Source organism: Mastigoproctus giganteus, chromosome 12, assembly GCF_048544385.1.
Source record: "Mastigoproctus giganteus isolate SK-2022 chromosome 12, ASM4854438v1, whole genome shotgun sequence".
In the NCBI taxonomy this organism is placed as follows: Eukaryota; Metazoa; Arthropoda; class Arachnida; order Uropygi; family Thelyphonidae; genus Mastigoproctus; species Mastigoproctus giganteus.
This window is the reverse complement of record NC_143586.1, coordinates 124,795,501-124,817,460: the sequence shown is the minus strand read 5'-3', so window position 1 is coordinate 124,817,460 and position 21,960 is coordinate 124,795,501. Positions and strand designations below refer to the sequence as shown.

General features: G+C 41.4%; 1 protein-coding gene across 2 annotated transcripts in view; it reads right to left on the bottom strand.

Moving 5' to 3' along the window:
- The window catches only part of LOC150077394 (DNA damage-regulated autophagy modulator protein 1-like), a 455,867-nt gene extending 435,875 nt beyond the window's left edge, over window positions 1-19,992 (bottom strand). For both annotated transcript variants that reach the window (XM_090386032.1, XM_090386034.1), the window contains exon 1: window positions 19,602-19,992. The gene's annotated coding sequence lies outside the window, so the exon portion shown is untranslated. The remainder of the gene's footprint in view (window positions 1-19,601) is intronic.
- Between the last annotated feature and the right edge of the window lie 1,968 nt (window positions 19,993-21,960).

Below are 21,960 nucleotides of genomic sequence, written 5' to 3'. Positions count from 1 at the left end.
GAAGTGCGAGCCGTGTGGAAAAGTTAATTTTGCGGCGTTCTGCATCTGCCTTGATGCACTGAAAGGAGATGGAGTAGGAAGCAGAAGCAGATATTGAAGAAAATGATTCTGCTAGCGCATTAGCGATTTCCTTAGGTGCCGAGAGATCTTTTCCATTCCAACAGAGTATTGGAGAGGGTAGTCGAATGAATTTTCCATTTAGCGCTTTAATTCATTTGGAAGTTCTTTTGTGATAGAATCAATTCTGAGGGCAAACAGGGTTGCACTCAAAACTGACCCTTGTGGAACTCCTTCTTCTTGCAAGAATGTAGTAGAAAGGGAATTTTGATATCGCACCTGGAAGGATCTGCTCTTGAGGAAGTTCTTAATAAATATAGGCAGGTTGCCACGGAGACCATGATTATGGAGGTCACGAAGAATTCCATAACGCCAGGTAGTATCGAATGCCTTCTCTATATCTATGGAGACCATAACTAGGTGTTCGTTTTTAACAAAGGCATTGCGAATTTCGGATTCAGCCTTGATCATCAGATCAAAGGAGGACCTGTTTTGGCGAAAGCCATGCTGACTATTACTTAGTAGATGTTCGCTTTCAATGATCCAAGCGAGTCGACTGTGGATCATTTTTTCAAGAATTTTACCGAGGCAACTGGACAGAGATATTGGTCTGTAACTATTAGGATTGGAGGGGTCTTTTCCAGGTTTCAAAAAGGCCAGAACTGTAGCATGGTGCCAAGAAGTGGGATAAACATTTCCCAGGAAGATTCGGTTAAAAAAGGCTAGCAGCATTTGTAAGTTTTCTTCATCAAGGTGCTGTAACATAACATAATATATCCCATCTGGCCCAGCGGCACTGTTGCGTGTTGTTCTGATGGCTTGCATAAGTTCACATTTTTGGAGTGGCTGGTTATATGGAAGTAGCAGTGAAGTTCGAAAGTTGATGTGTCTCTGTTCTGCGGTGCTCTTAGTTTTCTGAAATTCCGGAGAGTAGGTGGAAGCAGCTGAGACGTCAGCAAACGTTTTACCTAAGGCATTTGCTATATCCAGAGGAGCAGAAACGTTTAGACCATTGCAGGAGAGAATTGGGGAAGGAACAGTTGGAAACTTCCCGGAAAGCTGCCTAATTTTCTTCCATATTAATCGTGGGTTCGTGTTTCTATTGATAGTGGATGCAAACCGAGTCCAAGAATCTTTCTTGGCTTGTCTTTGAATGAGACGAGCTTTTGCCTTTAGTTTCTTGTATTGAATAAGATTAACTGTAGTTGGAGTTCGCCGAAATAAATTCCATGCTTTATTTTGTTCTTTCTTCGCTTTTGTGCATTCCTCATTCCACCAACAGTTGAAATGGCGTCGAGTCTTTGAATTTGATATTGGAATTGAGCTATTAGCTGCAAATAAAAGGCAGGAAGTGATATAGTCGGTAACTTCATCTATGGGATGTAGTTGTATAATTTTTTTGTCCAATGTGATTGCTGACTGAAATTTGTCCCAATTAGCTTTAGAAAATTTCCATTTCCTGCAGGGTTCGTCTAATGGTGGTTGTGTAGTCATCAGATTACAAACAATTGGAAAATGGTCGCTGCCCATGGGATTATCCAGAGCGGACTATTGCATGACTGAAAACAGTATTGGGGAGCAAATCGATAGGTCAATGGCAGAAGTCTGTCCATTAGGTAACTGTATATGGGTGTGCGAACCACTGTTAAGAAGAGTGAGGTTTTCTTTATCCAGCAAAGTTTCGATCAGTCGGCCGCGTGGGTCTAATTTAGTTGATCCCCATAAAGGGTGGTGGCCATTGAAATCCCCTAGCAGGCAGATAGGGGAGGGGAGCTGTAATAAAAGTTCTTTAAGATCAGTATAAGAGTAAGTATGATTTGGTGGGAGATAAACTGAGACTAGAGTTAAAGCAGTCTGACTAATCAGACGCACAGCGACAGCTTCGATTTGGGTTTGGAGAGTGATTTGCCTAGCTGGAATCCTTGTGTTAATTAAGATAGCTACACCACCTCGAGCAGAATTGGATGTCTTCCGATCTAGTCGATAGATTGAGTAGTTTTTTATGGAAATGGAAATTTGAGGAGTTAAATAGGTTTCTTGCAGGCAGAAACCAACTGGAGAGTAGCGGTTAATTAAGTAATGAATGTCGTCAATGTTGCCACGAAAGCCTCTGCAATTCCATTGTAAGATGTTAGGCATTACTTGAATTTAGAAGAAGAAGCTGTACCTGACGTGGCTGTCTTATGGCGTTCTGGCTTTGGTTTGTCTCTTTTTGGAAATGTAGGGCGACCTGTGTCCATATCTTCTTCTTCTACAAATATTTCCAGAACTGGATCTTCCTGTTTGGGTGAATACTCTGAATGCATTGATGTGTCCTGAATAATCTTTTTTGTGGATGAATTAAGATTATTTGAAGTAGTAGCAATCACTGGTGGAGGAGGAGATTTTGCTGGAATTTTAAGAGGCGTATTACTGGCTTGGTCTGAGTGCTTCAGGGTATTGGACTCTTGCTGAGAGAGGACAGCTCGAGCCCAGTCGGAGATTGATATGTTATGTGGAATGGTAACATCAGTTTGCGTGGCTATTGTCTGATATTTTTTTGCGATACTGGCATAGGTACGGTTATGTGTAATGGGTGCAACTAATTTTCTTGCTTCCTGATAACTAACTTTATTTTCGACTTTATATTGCATAATTTTTTTCTCTGTTTTCCATCTCTCACATGTCTTAGAGTAGGCCGGATGGTTGCCTTTGCAGTTGGGACAGATCATTTCTTTCACTGAACAATCACTTTGAATGTGATCAGAGGATCCACAGTTGGGACAAACTGGGTTGCTTCTGCATGTCGTTTGAGAGTGGCCATACGTTTGGCATTTATAACATCTCAACGGATTTGGTATAAAAGGACGAGTGCGGCAAAGAAGATATCCTGCTTTTATTGATGAGGGCAGATTTGGGCTGTTAAAGGTGAGAATTATATTTCTGGTAGGTATCAGTATATTGTCTCTTTTGACCATAATTCTTTTTACAGCGATGACATTTTGTTCCTTAAGTTCTTCTTTAATTTCTTCCTCCGTCACATTCATCAGGTCCCAACTAGATATTACACCCTTTGATGTATTTAGGGTTGCATGTGGAGTTACGTTAACTGGAATACCAGCAAATGTTGTCATTTTTAGTAGTTTTTCAGAATGCCTGTGGTTTTGAGTTTCAACAAGTAAGTCCCCTGATTGCAGTCTCTTAACCGTCTTGGGAGACCCTGCAATACTTTCCAGATGTTTTTGGATTAGAAAAGGGGATAGCTTACTGAGAGGCTGTTCTGATAGTGAGTGCATTATTAAAAATGCTGGTAAGTCTGTCACCGAGGGATTTGTTTTCAACCTCTTTGCTTGTGACGAGTCATGTTATTTTCGGTATCTGGTCGACAGCTTGTCGACTCTATAGTTGGAAACATATTTTTTTCCATGTTCGCTCCTCTTAGCCCCTGGCAGATGGACTTTTCTGCCAAGGTTACCGGCCCCGCCACGGGGAGGCAGGAGCAGTGCCTGGTGTGACCAAGCGAAGTTAGTAGTGATTAGTCTATTAAATATGAAAAAAGAAAGGTTACTTTCCTTTCTTGCTCTCGATCAGTACTTTTGAAAAAAGAGCTGCTATTAAATAAAAGGATTTATTAAGGAGAAGAACGTAAAAGAGAACTAGAATTCACCTTTTGAGAATCGCAGTGAAAGCACAGAGAAATCGCTTAGTCACAATCGCTTGGCACCCGGGGCCAATACAGAAAGGTGGAGGTATCTGTATGATGAGGTCTTCAAGTTCTTTTAAACAGTATGTATGGTTTGGCTGCAAGTAGATTGACACAAGTGTTAATGAAATATGGAGCGTTATACGAACAGCAACAGCTTCTATTTCCGTTTGCAGTGGGATATGCTTTGTTGGAATCTTTGAATTTATCAGAATTGCAACACCACCATGGGCAGCATTTGCTGTATTACGGTCTCTTCGATAAAGACAATAGTTCTTTATCGAAGGAGAAATTTGTGAAGTTAAGTACGTTTCTTGGAGACAAAGAGCAACTGGCGAATACCGATTTATCAGGTCATGAATATCGTCTGTATTGCAACGAAAGCCTCTGCAGTTCCATTGCAAAATACAAGGCATTATTTGTGTTTAACTGATGGAGCTGTATCTGACTGTTTTTTGAAGGTGACTGGCTTATGACGTTCTATTTTTGATTTATCTTTTTTGGAGAAAACTGGCCGACCAGTGTCCATTTCTTCTTCTTCAGCGTGAATTTCTAAAATTGGATCTTCTTGTATTGTTGTGCTATCTGTATCCATGGTTGTGTTCTGGATATTTTTCATTGCATTTGAGTTTGTAATATCGGACGTAGTAGTACTCATTGGAGGAGGAGATGCTGCTGGTATTGTCAGAGGAGTATTATTTGCCTGGTCTGAGACTTTGGGCTGTTGTTTGCGTACATTTGGTTGTTTCTCAGAGAGGACAGTTCTAGCCCAATCAGAAATTGATTTATTAGTGGAAACTGTGACATCTGTTTGAGTGGAGACTGTTTCATATTTTTTTACTGCATTGGCATAGGTTAAATTTTTGTTTATAGTAGTTGTAACTTGTTTTCTTGCTTCTTGATAGCTGACTTTATTCTCAACCTTGTATTTTAAGATTTTTTTCTCTGTTTTCCATTTTTCACAAGTTTTGGAATATGCAGGGTGGTCACCTTTGCAGTTAGCGCACGTCATTTTTGTAGCCGAACAGTCACTTTGATTGTGTTCAGAGGACCCACAATTGGGGCAGACTGGAACTCCTCTGCACACAGTTTGCGAATGGCCATACTTTTGGCATTTGTAACATCGTAAAGGATTGGGAATATATGGGCGAATGCGGCATAGCAAATAACCTGCTTTTACAGAGGTGGGTAATTCAGGGGTATTAAACGTGAGAATAATGTTTCTGGTAGGTGTAAGTTGATTGTCTTTTTTAGTCATTATGCGCTTTGCTTCAATGACATTTTGTCCCTGCAGCTCTTGGGTTATTTCTTCCTCGCTGACATTTAGGAGATCCCAACTGGATATCACACCCTTCGATGAATTTAGGGTTGCATGAGGAGATATTTTTACTGGGATACCAGCAAAATTACTTAGTTGTAAAAGTTTCTCCGAATGTCTGTGGTTATTGGTTTCCACTAATAGGTCTCCTGATTGCAGTCTCTTAACAGTCTTAGGACATCCTGCAATACCTTCTAGATGTTTCTGAATCACAAAGGGAGACAGTTTACTCATAGGTTGACTAGAGAGGGAATGGAAGATTAGAAAAGATGGGCAGGGTTGCTCCATCCTATCAGTTTTCAGTCTTTTGGTGTTGTTACCTAAATCGTGATTTGTGTCATGGTCATTGTAATTTTCTGCCCTGGAGCTCGAAGGCTCTAATGGTGGATAAGAATTTTTATCCATGTTGGCTCCTTTTGGCCCTGGGGGTTTTTCTTTACCTCCCAGGTTACCGGCCCCGCCACGGGGAGGCAGGAGCAGTGCCACGAGGTGACCAAGCGGCTGTTAGTTAAGTTAGTTGTTGTTGTTGTTGTGGGGGTTTTCTGGCGCATAAGCTGCTTTGGCTATAATGCGCCTATTCCTTTATTGTAATAAAATATTAGAATTTCTTGTCACGTCAGAAAAGGAGAAATCAGAAATGAGTAAAAAGTCCAATTTTCTTCAGGAAATTAAAAAATTCAGGAATATTTGCATTGTCACCAATGACATTCTCTAGGGTTATTGGTTTCCGAAGGTTAACCAAAGATAGTAGGGTTGTATTTCTGTCTTGATTATAGTGTGGGCATTCAATGAGAATGTGTTTCACAGTCAAATTTAGAGGACAATGTGGACACTGTGGTGGATCATCTCCTGTGAGTAAATGAAGGTGAGTCAAATGTGTATGGCCTATTCTTGATCTTGAAAGAAGTACTTCTTCTCGTCTTGATGAACGGACACTGGAACGCCAAATTCTAGGATCCTGTTTAAATTGAAAAAGTTTGTTATTTGTTTGAGAGTGCCAGAGTGCTGTCCATTCTGTTAGGCATGCACCACGAATAATTTGTGGATAGTCTGATGCTGGAACAGGTATATTGGTTAAATTTAAGGTAGATGGATTTTTTGCAGCTTTATCGGCCAGTTCATTACCAGAAATTCCAGAATGTGCCGGAATCCAGCAGAAGGTGATCAGTTGGTGGCGCTCTTCAATCTGCAGTAATAATCTTCTAATTTCATTTAGGAAAGGGTGATCTTTATCTGCGGAGTTAGATAATGCCATAATTGAGCTGAGGGAGTCAGTGTAAATAACAAATTTTAATGAGCAGTCAGAACAGAGATTTTCTAAGGCTAGCTTAATTGCATATAATTCTGCTGAGAAGATACTGAATTCAGGTGGAAGGGATGCTGAAATAGTGGTATTTAGGAACACTGCTGCTGCTCCAACGTTTGAGTTAGATTTAGAGCCATCTGTATAAATTGGAGAAGTGTCAGAATATATGTGAGTGTGAATTGCATGAAGTTGTTTCACATTTGATTCTTGAAGAACATTTTTTCCCCACTGGCAGAGGTAAGTGTCACAGGTGGGTAGAGGAGTACACGTCCATGGTGGTTGAGCGCATGTTACTACTTCTTGTACAGAATGAATGGGGACATTCCAAACCTGCATCAGTTCAAGAAGGCGAAGACCAGCTGGTTTTACTATGCTAGGCTTAATTCTGTAGAGGTTTTCTAATGGTGGATTGAATAGGTATGACTGAGTTGGATGCAAGGCACAACTATGTATTTTAAGTTAAGTTAGTACTAAAGGAAAAAGAAACAGAAAGGTGTCTTTCCTTTCTGGGCCTTTGCCTACTACTTGTAGAACGAAAGAGCTACTGAAATATAAAATGAAATGAAGAAAACGCTATTCAGAAATAAACAGAATATGTATTGGCAAAAGCTCTTTAGATAGTTCACTTGTATAAACGCACTGAAATCGCTTGGCCACGGAACGCTTGGCACCAGGGGCCATGGCTAGTTGTATAGCCTCCAGTTCTGCCGTATAAATGCTGCACTCAGTTGGAAGTAATTTGCAAATGATAGTATTTGGGAATTTGGCTGCTATTCTTACTTTGGTTTCTGTTTTGGAACCATCTATGTATATCAGGGTAGAATTACAACGTTGGTCTCTGTAGGTTGCGTGTAATTGTTGGAAAGTTTGTGCAGGTAGGGAATCCTTGTTCCATTTATGCATATGGAGATCGCATATCGTTTGAATGGTATCTCAAGGTGGATATGGAATTTCAGGAGAAATTGCTCTCTGATTGAGATCTAAATTACGTTGCTGGATTAGGTCTCTTAAACATATGCCTGCTGGTTTTTTAGCATTTGGATGTGCTCTATATAAGTTTTCCAAACTTGGTTCGTGTAGGATTGTCCATGTCGGGTGATCAGGTATTGATTTTATCTTTGCAGCGTAGTATAACAGCAAGTTTTGTCTTCGGAGTTGTAGTGGTGGTTCATGAGCCTCTCCATATGTTGTTGTTGTTCTGGAGGCTTAATGGCACATAAGCTGCTAAGGCTATAATGTGCCTATTCACTTATTATATTAAAACATAAGTTTTCCCTAGATCAAAAGAAAATCTGAAATCAGAAATAATTGAAAAGCCCAGTTTGCCGGAGAAAGTCAAAAAATTCGGAAATATTTGCCTTATCACCAATGAGATTTTCAAGAGTTACTGGTTTATGAAGGTTAACCAATGATATCAAGGATGAAGTTCTGGCTTGTTTATAATAGGGGCAGTCAATAAGAATATGTTTTACAGTCAAATTATTAGAACAATGTGTACATTGTGGTGGGTCATCTCCTGTGAGTAAATGAAGGTGGGTCAGATGTGTATGTCCTATTCTTGCCCTTGAAAGGACTACTTCTTCTTGTCTCGATGTACGGATACTGGAGCGCCAAATTTTTGGATCATGTTTAAACTGAAAGAGTTTATTATTAGTCTGAGAGTGCCAGAGTGCTGTCCACTGTGATAGGCAAGCAGCATGAACGGTTAGTGCATAATCTGATGCTGGAACAGGGATATTGGTTAAATCAAATGTAGTTGGGTTTTTTGCAGCTTTATCAGCCAGTTCATTGCCTAAAATACCGGAATGGGCTGGAATCCAGCAAAAAGTGACCAGTTGGTTGCGTTCTTTAATTTGCAGTAATAAGCTTCTGATTTCATCAAGAACAGGGTGAACTTTATCTGAGGAATTACATAATGACATGATTGAGCTGAGTGAATCAGTGTAAATAACTGATTTTAAGGAACTGTCAGAATAGAGATTTTCTAAAGCTAGTTTAATTGCATATAATTCAGCAGAAAATATACTAAATTCTGATGGAAGGGAAACTGATACAGTTGTATTCGGAAACACTGCAGCTGCTCCAACATTTGAATTAGATTTAGAGCCATCTGTATAAATTGGGGAGAAATCAGTATATCTTTGAGTGTGAACTGCATGAATTTGGTTGACATTTGATGCTTGCAAAGTATTCTTTCTCCATTGACAGAGGTAAGTGTCACAGGTTGGAAGAGGAGGAGGAGCCCATGGTGGCTGAGTATAAGTTGCCACTTGCTTTACGGAATGGATGGAAATATTCCAAACTTGCACCAATTCAAGAAGGCGAAGACCAGCTGGCTTTACTATACTAGGTTTGTTTCTGTATAGGATTTCTAATGGTGGGTTGAAAAGGTATGACTGAACGGGATGAGAGGCACAACTTTGTATCTTGACAGCATATTTGAGTAACAGTGATTTCCTGCGTAAAGTTAGTCGGGGCTCGTGAGCATCAATGTAGAGACTATGTGCTGGCGACGTTCTGAATGCACCAGTTGCAATTCTCAAAGCACTGTGCTGAATTGGATCAAGCCAGCGTAATGCGCTCTTTCTGGAAGAATCATAGATTGGAGCACCATAATCGAGACGGGATCTGATTAATGCCCTGTATAAACGAAGAAGCGAGGTACGATCTGCACCCCACGTTTGGGCAGATAAAGCTCTGAGTATGTTTAACTTCTTTAGACATGAGGTCCGTACATTTTTAATATGATCTAGGAAATTTAACTTGTTGTCTAGGATTAATCCAAGAAATCTGATGTTGCTGGTGACTGGGACAACGATGTTAGAAATTTGAAGTTCGGGATCTGGATGAAGTTTGCGTTGTCTACAGAAGTGGATGGCAACTGTTTTCTGCTGTGAGAGCCGATAACCATTGAGGCTCGCCCATTGTTGAATTTTATTAAGTGCTATCTGAAGCTGTCTTTCAATAGACCTCATGTTTTGAGAATGACAGGAGACCGAAAGGTCATCTGCATAAAGGTAAGTCTCAACTGTATTTGGAAGCTGCTTAGTGATAGAATCTATTCTCAGAGCAAAAAGAGTGGCACTCAGTACTGATCCCTGTGGAACACCTTCTTCCTGGATGAAAGTTGTGGAAAGGGCATGTTGGTTTTGAACTTGAAATGATCTAGTATGTAAGAAGTTCTGAATAAATATAGGAAGGTTGCCTCGTAGTCCGAGAAGGTAAAGATCACTAAGTATACCATACCGCTAGGTGGTATCAAAAGCCTTCTCTATGTCTATTGAAACCATTACTAGATGTTCACGTTTGACAAAAGCATTACGTATGGCAAATTCAGCCTTGACCATAAGATCTAAGCATGACCTGTTTTGACGGAAGCCATATTGGTTATGGCTCATTAGCTGTTCCGACTCAATAATCCAGACGAGTCTTCTGTGGATAATTTTCTCAAGAATTTTGCTGAGGCAGCTTGAGAGAGATATTGGTCTATAGCTATTGGGGTTGGATGGATCTTTTCCAGGTTTCAGGAAAGCCAAAACTGTAGAGTGATGCCAAGTAGCTGGAAAAACATTTTCTAAAAAAATGCGATTGTAAAAGACCAGGAGGCAGCGCAAAGCTTTGTCATCAAGATGTTGTATCATGATATAATAAATCCCATCTGACCCGGCAGCACCATTTCGGGCGGTTTTAATGACATGTAAAAGTTCAGAATATTGCAGAGGTTTGTTATATGGGAGAAGACGGGCAGTTTTGAAGTGAATACCATGTTTTTCTTCAGTGTTTTTAATTCTTTGGAATGAGGTAGGATAGGCTGTTGCTGCTGAGATTTCGGCAAAAGTATTGCCCAAAGCATTAGCTATATCTACTGGATTAGAGAGATCTTTCCCATTCCAAGAGAGAATTGGAGAAGGTATGGTAGGAAACTTACCAGACAGCTGTCTAATTTTTTTCCATATTATTTTGGAATCAGTATTTCTGTGAAAACTTGAGGCAAAACGGATCCAGGATTCTTTCTTTGCTTGCTTTTGTATGAAGCGTGCTTTTGCCCTTAATTTCTTGTAATTAATGAGATTCACTGTGCTCGGACATTGCCGAAACAAATTCCAGGCTTTATTTTTTTTCTCTCTTTGCTGTGGTGCATTTGTCATTCCACCAGTAATTATGATGCTTTCGGCCCGGAGGATTTGATAGTGGTATTGTGTTCTTAGCCACATTTAGAAGATGCGACGTGATGTATTCTGTCACTTCATCAATATGTTGGAGGCGGATTTTTTCTTCATCAAGATCGATTGATGATTGAAATTTTGCCCAGTCTGCTCGGACAAATTTCCACTTTCTGCAGGGCGGAATTGATGGAGTCTTTGCTTTCAGAAAGTTGCATACTATTGGGAAGTGGTCACTGCCCATGGGATCATTTATTACATACCACTCTATGGTTGGGACTAGTACTGGTGAACAAATCGAGAGATCTAGTGCTGAAGTGTGTCCTGCTGGGAGCTGTACGTGTGTCGGTGCACCAGTATTGAGTATACTGAAATTTAGTGCCTCTAAAAAGCTTTCAATTAATCGGCCCCGTCTATCCAATTTAGGAGAGCCCCATAATGGGTGGTGCCCATTGTTGTTGTTGTTGTTGTTGGTTGAGTTTTATTGGCGCATCAGCAACTATGGCTATAATGCGCCAAAACCTTGTCATAAAAAGTAAAAAAGTTTCAGTGACCTACTGAATTAGGTCACTACGTCAGGTTATAAAAACAAGTATAAACTGTAACAGACAAATATCAGTAAATAAGTAACAATGGAAAATCTTAAAATAATAAGATTTTTAAATATGATCAAAAAGGTTTACTGATTTTAGGAAATTAAAAATAGCAGACACATGGTCATTGTCGGATAAAATCTGACTGAGTGTATACGGCTCAGTCAGATGGTTAAAAGCGGTAAAACGAGCATTTCTAAAACAGGTACAGTCAACTAAAATGTGTCTGATTGTTAAGATTGTGCCACAGGACACACACATAGGAGGGTCATCAGCCCTCAGCAAAAACGAATGAGTTAAATGACTGTGTCCTATGCGGGTCCGGGCAAGAACAACTTCCTCCTTACGATTCCCGCGCAGACTAGACTGCCACGGTTCAATTACAGGTTTTATATGATATAATTTATTCGCAGTCTGTCTATTCCACGAATCCTGCCATTGGGAATGTATCTTTTGGTGTATTATTTGCCTGTAGTCTGTATAGGGGACTAACAGGCAGTGGTTATTATTGGGAATTGCTGATTTGGCTGCGGCGTCAGCCAAATCATTTCCCCTACTCCCAATGTGGCTGGGAATCCAGCAGAAGCGGATATCATATTCACGTTCATGGAGAACGCGAATCTTCTGCTGAATGCTAGACAGAACTGGATGATCATTATATCTCACAGATATTAAAGCCTGTAACACACTGAGAGAATCAGAATATAAAATGAACCGATGGTATTGGCATTCACTAATGTGATCCAAGGCTAACTTTATAGCGTGCAGCTCTGCAGTAAATATGCTGCATTCAGAGGGAATCTGCTCCGATGTAGTGCTGTCTCTAAAGACAGCAGCCGATCCCACATATGATTCCGCCTTCGAGCCGTCTGTGTAGACTGGCGCGAAGTCAGAATGTTCAGCTCGGTGTGCTGAAAAAAGCTGCAGGTAGACAGACGATGGAGTGTCCGACTTTCCCCAATTTCTAAGGGACAAGTCACATGCCGGGACATGAGCATGCCAGGGTGGAAGGGGTTGCTTTGGTGTTTGGGCAACCCTGTCTACCTTTATATTAAGTTCTTTGAGTAGCTCTTGGACACGAATACCAAAAGGACGATTGGCAGTCTTACGGGTGTTGTACAAATTTTCCCATTGTGGCTCAAAAACGGTTAGCCACGTAGGGTGGTCTGGCAGGGATTTCAGTTTTAGAGCGTAGTTTAGAGACAACTGCTTACGTCGAAGCAATAATGGCGATTCGTTTGCTTCGACGTATAAGCTCTGGACAGGAGATGTGCGATATGCTCCAATAGCGGTACGGAGAGCCAGATGATGGACAGGATCGAGCCAACGAAGTACATTGTCTCTGGCCGAATTGTATACCAGGGACCCGTAATCCAGTCTGGATCGTACAAGTGCACGATAGATGCGTAGTAGGGTGCATCGATCCGCACCCCAAGATGTTGAGGAAAGAGAGCGCAGAATATTTAGCCCTCTTGTGCACTTTGTGCGGAGTTGACGGATGTGATCCAGAAAGGTCAGCTTTTTATCGAATACGAGTCCCAAGAATTTTGCGTCCGCTGCTATTGGAATTACATTTTGTCCGAGCTTTAATTCAGGTTCAGGATGAAGATTACGCTTACGACAAAAGTGTACGCAAACGGTCTTCTCCGGCGAGAACCTGAAGCCATTAGCAAGAACCCAGGAGTTGAGGCGATCAATAGCTTTTTGCAGTTGTCTTTCAATAACCCTCATGTTGCATGACTGACAAAATATGCTAAAGTCATCAACATAGAGGGCACAGTTTACAGTTGGAGGAAGTTGTTCTGTGATGGAATTCACTTTGATGGCAAAAAGCGTGACACTTAATACTGATCCTTGTGGTACTCCCTCCTCTTGGCTGAAGGAACGAGAGAGTGAGGATCCCACACGAACTTGGAAAGATCGATTGGCTAAAAAGTTTTTAATAAAAATGGGGAGTTGCCCCCTAAGGCCAAGGCTATGCAGATCTTTTAAGATGCCAAATCTCCAAGTTGTGTCATACGCTTTCTCCATGTCAAAGAACACCGGCACCAAGTGTTCACGTTTTAGGAAAGCATCCCGGATGGATGCTTCCAATCTAACAAGATGGTCCAAAGTGGACCGGTTCCTTCGGAAGCCGCACTGTATGTTGGAGAGAAGGTCATTTGATTCTAAGTACCATATTAAACGAGAATTAACCATTCTCTCCAGGATTTTGCACAGACAGCTAGTCAGAGCAATAGGACGATAGTTGGTGGTGACATTTGGATCCTTTCCTGGCTTAGGGAAGGCAAGAACGATTGCCTTTCGCCAGGAATCCGGAAACTGCCCTTCAGTAAAGATTCTGTTATACAGAAGGAGCAGACAATCCATAGATTTTGGTGAAAGATGTTTAATCATGTCATAATGGATGCCATCTGGTCCAACAGCACTTGCTTTGGAAAGAGCGAGGGCTCTTTTCAGTTCCTGAATAGTAAAATCCCCGTTGTAGGGATAGAGGCCCTTGGACTTAAAATTAAGTGCTTCTCTTTCCAGTTTATGTTTCAGGACCAAGAACTCTGGGGAGTACGAGGATGTTGCGGAGATGTTAGAGAATGTTTCCCCAAGAGCATTGGCTATTGCAGTTGGATCTGCAACAGCGCATCCATTATAATCTAAGATTGAAGAAGGGTGGGATGTATATTTTCCCTTCATTTTCCGGATTTTATCCCAGACTACCTTAGAGTTGGTAGACTGGTTAATAGATGATGTAAAACGGATCCACGATTCCTTTTGACTCTGACGACGGATGTAGCGTGCTTTGGCTCGTGCACGTTTAAAGGCTATAAGGTTGTTCGTGGTAGGATATCGGCGAAATATCCCCCACGCTTTGTTTTGAGCCTTTTTTGCTGCTGTGCATTGTGAATTCCACCAAGGTTTGGGAAATGGTGGAAACCGGGCTGATGTTTTTGGGACAGCATTAGCAGCTGCGTGGACAATGATTTCTGTGATGTACGTTACTGCGTCATTGATAGGCTCCTGACTGACTGTACTGAGTTCAAAATTTGCCTGATGTTGGAAGGCATTCCAGTCAGCCTGATCAAACTTCCACCGTGTTAACCTAAAAGGAAGACAAGGTCTCCCACTGTGTAACAAGGTTATCACAGGGAAGTGATCACTTCCGTATGGATTCTCCTCCACTTCCCAGGTGAGTGAAGGGAGTAGAGAAGGGGAGCAGATAGAGAGATCAATGGCAGAAAAAGTACGGGTAGGCATATGGAAGAAGGTGTTTGTTCCAGTATTTAGAAGGGAAAGGTCATTGTCATTGAGCATACGCTCTACGACTCGTCCCCTTCCGTTGATGTTAGCACTACCCCACAGGGTGTTATGTCCGTTAAAATCCCCGAGAAGTAAGAAAGGGGGAGGCAACTGCGTTACAAGATCATCAAGGTCTTCCTGGGAGATATCAGTCCCAGGTGGCAAATAAATAGAGCAGACCGTTATTAAAAATCCCACTGTAAGGCGAATTGCAACAGCCTCTATGCTGGTTGTAATTAGCAAGGGCTGAACTGGGGTCTGATTACCCACAAGGATAGCCACTCCTCCATGAGCAGGACCATCCGCAATTCTATCCTTACGAAAGATTGTGAAGTTATGCAGGGTGGGATCATCATTTGCCTTTAGATATGTCTCCTGCAAGCAAAAGCAAACTGGCTCGTGCTTTTGCAGGAGGGCCTTGATGTCATCAGTATTTCGCCGGAATCCACGACAATTCCATTGTAGGAATTTAGCCATTATTTTGGCTTGGTGGGTCCATCAAGCGGCTTCCGAGGTGCTGAGGGCTTACTTTTATCAGTCTTGGCTTTGTCTTTTTTGGGGAAGAATGGACGATGTCCCGTGTCCATTTCTTCCTCCGCAAAGAGTTCCAAGACTGATTCATCCTGTACCTCCTTGTTCTCTACATCCATTCTTTCTGTTGTTACTTCAGGCTCTTTACCACTTGGTTTTGGTAGTGGTGGAGCACTAGGAGGTACGGATATAGGAGTGGCAACTGACTGTGTTTTTTTGGTGGGCTTTTGAGAACTCAATAAATAGCGTGCAATCGGGGTGAATGACTCTCTTGGTGGTATAGTCATCTCAGTTTGTGTCCCGATAGTGCTCTTAGCAGAAACCTTCTGGGCATATGAAGGTTTCCCGCTATTTACTGGTTGGATACGTTTTCTGGCCTCTGGGTAGGAAATATTCAGCTCTGTTTTTAGTTTTTGGATTTCTTTTTCGTCTTTCCACCGCTGGCATGCTCTTGAATAGGCGGGGTGCTCACCTTGGCAGTTAACACAGGCGGGTTTTGGAGCTGTACATTCCTTGCTCTCGTGGTCTTTAACACCACATCGAGCACAGGCAGGGTTACCACGACAAGATGTTTGTGAGTGGCCGTATTTTTGGCATCTAAAACACCGCAGTGGGTTTGGGATATAAATCCTCACTGGGCAGTTTAGATAACCTGCCTTGATGGAATTTGGAGGCCGTGGGGTGTTAAACGTGAGGATGAGAACTCGGGTAGGGACGAGATTCCCATCCTTCCGTATCGATATTCTCTTTACAGCTGTCACTCCTTGGTCTTTCAATTCAGAGCAGATCTCTTCTTCAGAAACATGAAGAAGGTCCCACTCTGATATGACACCACGTGAAGAATTTAGAGTTTTGTGAGGGGTTACGATGATAGGTATTCCCCCTATGGATGTAGCCTTTATGATTTTTTCCGCTTGCTTGGTGGTAGAAGCTTCGACCAAAAGGTCGCCAGAACGCAGTCTTTTTACAGATTTTGGTGAACCTGCCAACCCTTCTAATCCTTTCTGGATGAAGAAGGGTGACATCTTTCCAATGGACTGCTCTCCGGTGGAATGGAGAATGAGGAAAAGCGGTGTCACTAATGGTGGTGATTTATCCTCAGTTCTGGCTCGTTTTGCAGAGGTGTTATCTGCGTCATCATCTCGATTAGGTAGGGGCCTTGTTGGGGCCCCAGAAGAAAGGGGATTTGAATTACTCATGAGAGTAAAGAAAAATGTCTGATGCCTAAGTACCTCACCCACCACGGAGCCCTACGAGGGGGCGCCCACTCGTGAACTAGCAGGTACTGCGTACACGAATGGGACGCCGAGTTCGCTTAGAACACCATACCCACGTTACCAATAAGTCTTTATCCCGTCCCAGGACCATAGGGAGGGAGACTTATTGGAACGCAGTTGACCCTAGCAGTATAATACCACCCGCCGATTGATCCCAGTCGAGCCGGTCCGGGACCACCCGTCTCGTCGAAGCAGGGGCCAAAGTGGTGTATTAAGGCTGGGCCCCTCAACCACCAGGATCCCCCTTTCCGCTTCCACGGGTCGCGGCGCACGGCTGCACACGCCGGATTCCAATGATGTAACCCTGGAACCAAGGTATGGGCGTTGGATCCCAGTGATGCTAATCTGGAAAACCAGCAGCATCACTGGGAGGTCCCCTCACCACGTACAGGTGCCCACGTCGAGGGGTGGTGCCCGTTAAAGTCCCCTAATATACAGAGAGGTGGAGGTATCTGTATAAAGAGGTCTTCAAGATCTTTTAAAGAGTAAATACGGTTTGGTGGTAGGTAGATTGAGACAAGTGTTATTGCATTATGGAGAGTTATGCGAACAGCAACAGCTTCAATTTCAGTTTGTAGTGTGATATGCCTAGTTGGGATCTTCGAGTTTACTAGGATTGCTACACCACCATGGGCAGCATTAGCGGTATTTCGATCTCTTCGATAAAGGCAATAGTTCTTTATCGAAGGAGAAATTTGTGAGGTCAGGTAAGTTTCCTGTAGACAGAAGGCAGCTGGAGAAAATCGGTTAATTAGGTATTTAATATCGTCAGTGTTGCGATGAAAACCTCTGCAATTCCATTGTAAGATACTGTGGTTCATTTAGGTTTAGTTGAGGATGATTCATCAGACTGTTTTTTGTTTGAGCACTTTTTCCGGTCTTTTTTTGGGAAGCTGGGGCGCCCAGTATCCATAGTGTCATTTGCATGGAGTTCTAGTATGGGTTCTTCAAGATCTGAGTGTACGTCGACTTCCATACTATTGGTGGATGATTCAGGTTTCTTGTTTTCTTTGGTAGTTTTTAATTTTTCTTTATCATGCGAGAGTGTCCGAGTATCAGTTGGGATGGTGATTGGAGTGTTGGTCGATTCACTGGTTTTAGTTTGTGCGTCTTTTCCTGAATTTGATAATGTATTTTTAACCCAATTAGCCATAGATGTGCTGGGGGGTATTGATACATCTGTTTGTACTGCTGTTGTAATAACGCTTCGAGTATGAGATGCATAAGAACGACTGGGCATGGTCAACATAACCTGTCTACGTGCCTCAGGGTATGTGACTTTGTGTTCAATTTTATATTTTTGAATTTTTTTTCCTGTTTTCCACATTTCACAGGATTTTGAAAATGCTGGGTGACTTTCTTTGCAGTTGGGGCAAATGGGACTTGATGCTGAACAGTCTGCTTGTGTATGTTTCTTGGAACCACATATAGGACAAATAGCTTCTCCTCTGCATGCTTGTTGGGAATGTCCATATTTTTGACATTTAAAACAACGAATGGGATTAGGAATATAAGCCCGAATTCGGCAGTTTAAATAGCCAGCTTTTACTGAGGATGGCAAATCTGGGGTACTAAAGGTTAAAATGATTGACCTAGTTGGGACGAGATTTCCATCTTTTTTAGTCATTATGCGTTTGGCGTTGGTTACTTTTTGATTACTCAGTTCTTGAACTAATTCCTCTTCTGATATTGTAAGTAGGTCCCATTCAGTTATAACGCCTTTCGAGGAATTTAAGGTGTTGTGTGGAGTAATGGATACTGGCAGGCCACCGAATGTCGTTGTTTTGAGCAGCCACTCGGAATGTTTGGAGTTGGCTGTTTCAATTAATAGGTCTCCGGATTGCAGTCGTTTAACCATTTTTGGTGTTCCAGCAATCGATTCCAGAAATCTTTGGATGACGAATGGTGATAATTTTCCGACTGGTTGGTTGGAGAGAGAGTGTATGACCAGAAAGTTTGGCATTTCATTGCACTGCACTTCCCTTCGGAGTCTTTTTGGTTGATTCAGGTCTTCATCGTTTGGTTTATGTAGCCTTGAGTTTGAAGGCTCTAGAGGTGGATAGTCACTTTTATCCATCATCGTTGCTCCTTTTAGCCCTGGGGGAGAACTTTTCCCCCAGATTTCCGGTCCCGCCACGGGGAGGCAGGAGCAGTGCCGCTCGGAGGCCAAGCGGTTGAAGTGTTAGTTGATTAATAGAACAAGAAATATAGGAAAAAGAAAGGTGTGTTTCCTTTCTGTGTTCTAACTAGTGGTTTTCAAGTATAGAACTAGTTTTAAAGAAAAGCTGTTGATAGAAATGTAGGAACTTAAAAGGAAATAACTTCAATCACTTTACAAGAGCTCTCTATATATCGCAAAAATATCGCTTGGCCTCGAAATACGCTTGGCACCCGGGGCCGCCTCTCCATATAGGCTGTGGACTGGTGAGGTACGATATACTCCCAAAGCTGTTAGTAAAGCTGTTCGGGAGGCACTGCTTTGCCTCCCCGCCACGGGAAGGCAGGAACACTGCCACGCGATGACAAAGCGGCTATTAGTTGCATTAGTAATAAAGGAAAAAGAAACAGAAAGGTGTCTTTCCTTTCTGGGCCTTTGCCTACTTCTTGTAGAACGAAAGAGCTACTGAAATATAAAATAAGAAAAACGATATTCAGAATATGTATTGGCAAAAGCTCTTTAGATTGTTTGTTTGGATAAACGCACTGAGATCGCTTGGCCACGGAACGCTTGGCACCCGGAACGCTTGGCACACGGGCCTTGGACACGTGTATAAGTTGAACTACAAGATAATGGCTAAATGCGTTTGTACAAAGAAGCAGAATGAACCTGCAGAAATTCATTTAATACTTATCTGTTGTCTGCTTAAATAATAAAGCATTTGAATCTGGCAATACATGGGCATATCTTTATGTGGTAGCACTAATAGGAATTTAACACTCTTATAAAAAAATACACAAATCAAGAAAAGTTTACGGAGCACATCATACAAACAGCCGGACACAAGCGTCCCCCTAGCGGGATCGCGCCCCGCTTAGCGAGGGGTGTTACATTCATTTAAAAATGCCGCGAGTCCAAGGGTATATGTCTAAGTTGGCATGAAGCAGAGGCGGCTGAGTTCAAAATATCGAGTTGAACAAGTTTTTTCTACAGATATTTCATTTATTTTAAGGTGCGAATTTGCTGTTTTGGTCGCTGTTGTGTTTACTGTCCCTCGCTGGGGCAGCACGAGGATCACGACCGTTATCCTTCGAACAGTTGATTCAGTTTTCTCAGAAGAACATGAATATAGAGAAAGAGAGAGAGAGAGAGAGACATTTAAAATTTTTTTGCAACTTGGTATGGATTTAAAGTTAAAATCAAACAAATGCTGGGAACTTACCCATTAATTGCAATTAGACGTTCACACTTAACCGCTCAGTGGAATTTTTGATGATGATCTTAATGAAACCACAGCTTAACATTTTCACGATAATCCCCAAAACGAGCGGTTCTCAAATCATTCCATTCAGGAAAGTGTGTCCTAGTAATGAATTGTCCAGTACTATTTGTAACAGTAGTTATTCGATTGTCCAGCGCACTACACAGAAATATCAGACTTATTTTTGAAACAGCGTCTGATGAAAACAGGAAAATATTTTCTAAATGTAGCCTTCAACTCTGTAGGTTGCATTAATAACCGCAATCGAGGAAACTTAACGCAATAAACAAATCTTTTGTCCAAGGGCTTTCTGACATACGAATTTTATTTTCACAATTAAACAACATGCAGAGAGAGAGAGAGGGAAGGAGAAAGCTTTACACGCACAGAAGCCTTCGTATCGAGCAAGGTAACAGTATAATTCTACACAAACGCTGTCAAGGTGAACCAGTTACTACGTCTACTTCATCCCTGTGTGGTGGCACAAACGAGGGGGGGGGGTGTTACCAAAGAAAGTGAGACTCAGCAACTATGTAGCCGAATGTGTACGCTGCCGAAAGTATGATTCGTATCTTGCTGAGGAAAGTCTTCCTAAAAGAACAGAAGTATGACAAAACCGAAAAATAAACAGGCACGAGAGCGGGGATAAATATTTACATATGTGCCCATGAAGAATACCTCTTGCATGTTAAGATTACTAACACATGTATTTTAATTTTAATTGCAAACATGACATTAAAACTCACTATTCCTACAATTAACACCTTATCATCAAGACACAAAAGTAAAATGAATTCAATTTGGCACTTTGTACAGAAGTTCATATCATTCCCCTTAGGTGGCGCTATTGCTATTGATATTATTATAATAAAACTGATTCCTATTATCTGAACTTTATTACAATTATTTATTGATTCCGCTGCCCCATCGTGTTGTTATTTGCTTTAGTTTTGCAGAGTATTCTTCATTTTCCTGTTTTAGGCAATGCCATGTTTATTGTATTTAAAATTTTAAATTTATTGAATACATAAAGGTAAAAGCAATCTAATAAAAAAAGTACAAGGAACAGCTAAATGTAATGATGTACCTTTTCGCTTCACCACTCGACTGTACAGCCAGTTAAAAGAACTTACGAAAAAATATCTCTAAACAAGGTCGCAAATTCACCAAATTCCTACTGCATTTCAAGATAAATTGGCAAGGTGCCATTTTGTTGCTCTGAACCACCCAAAACCACCTAAAATTAAAAACAACAAAACAACAAAAAAAAACTATGTAAATGTTCTTATAAAACCGAAAATTCTAGCTACTAATTGCTAGATCTTGGCATCAGCTTTTATGGCTATAATGGGCCAAACTTATGATTTATGGTTTATTCAATGATGTCTTTTGTTATGATTTTTATATCAAATTGTAGTAGTTTATGCGTTTCAGAAACTGGGAGACTTCGGATATTGTTGCTGTTGAAGTGGGATTTATTGGCGCAAAGGCTGTTATGGCCAAAATGCGCCTATAACTTAAGATTGGTGGTCAATATATGAAAGGAATTGTTCCAGAAGTGACTGTATACGTTTATAATTTTTAAGTATTTAAAGAGTTCTGATAGACTGGCATCATCTCCAAGTATATTGTTGTTGTTATTGTTGTTATGGAGGCTTAATGGCACATAAGCTGCTTGTTTGTTTGTTTGGTTTGGTTTGGCTTGGTTTGGTTTTGGTTTTATTGGCGCATTAGCTACTAAGGCTATAATGCGCCAAGACCAGGTCATTTGTAAAAAAATTTAAACTTTCAGTGACCTAATTGTTTGTTTGTTTGTTTGTTTGTTTGGGTTTTTTTGGCGCATTAGCAACTACGGCTATAATGCGCCAAGACTAGGTAATATTTAAAAAAATTCAAATTTAAACTCTCGGTGACCTAATTTGTAAGGCCACCGTGTCCAGATATATAATAACAAAGATATAAGAAATAAATCAATAGAGACGTAACAATAACATGAATTAAATACAATTAAAAACTTTTATTGATTTAAAATAGCTAAAAACAGCAGACACGTTGTCATCGTCGGATAAAATCTGACTGAGTGTATATGGCTCAGTCAGATGATTAAAAGCGGTAAAACCGGTGCTGCTAAAATCTGGACAGTCAATTAAAAGGTGTCTGATCGTTAAAATTGTGCCACAGGACACACACATAGGAGGGTGATCAGCCCTCAGCAAAAACGAATGAGTTAAATGACTGTGTCGTATGCGGGTCCGGGCGAGAACAACTTCCTCCTTACGATTCCTGCGCAGAATAGACTGCCACTGTTCAATTACAGGCT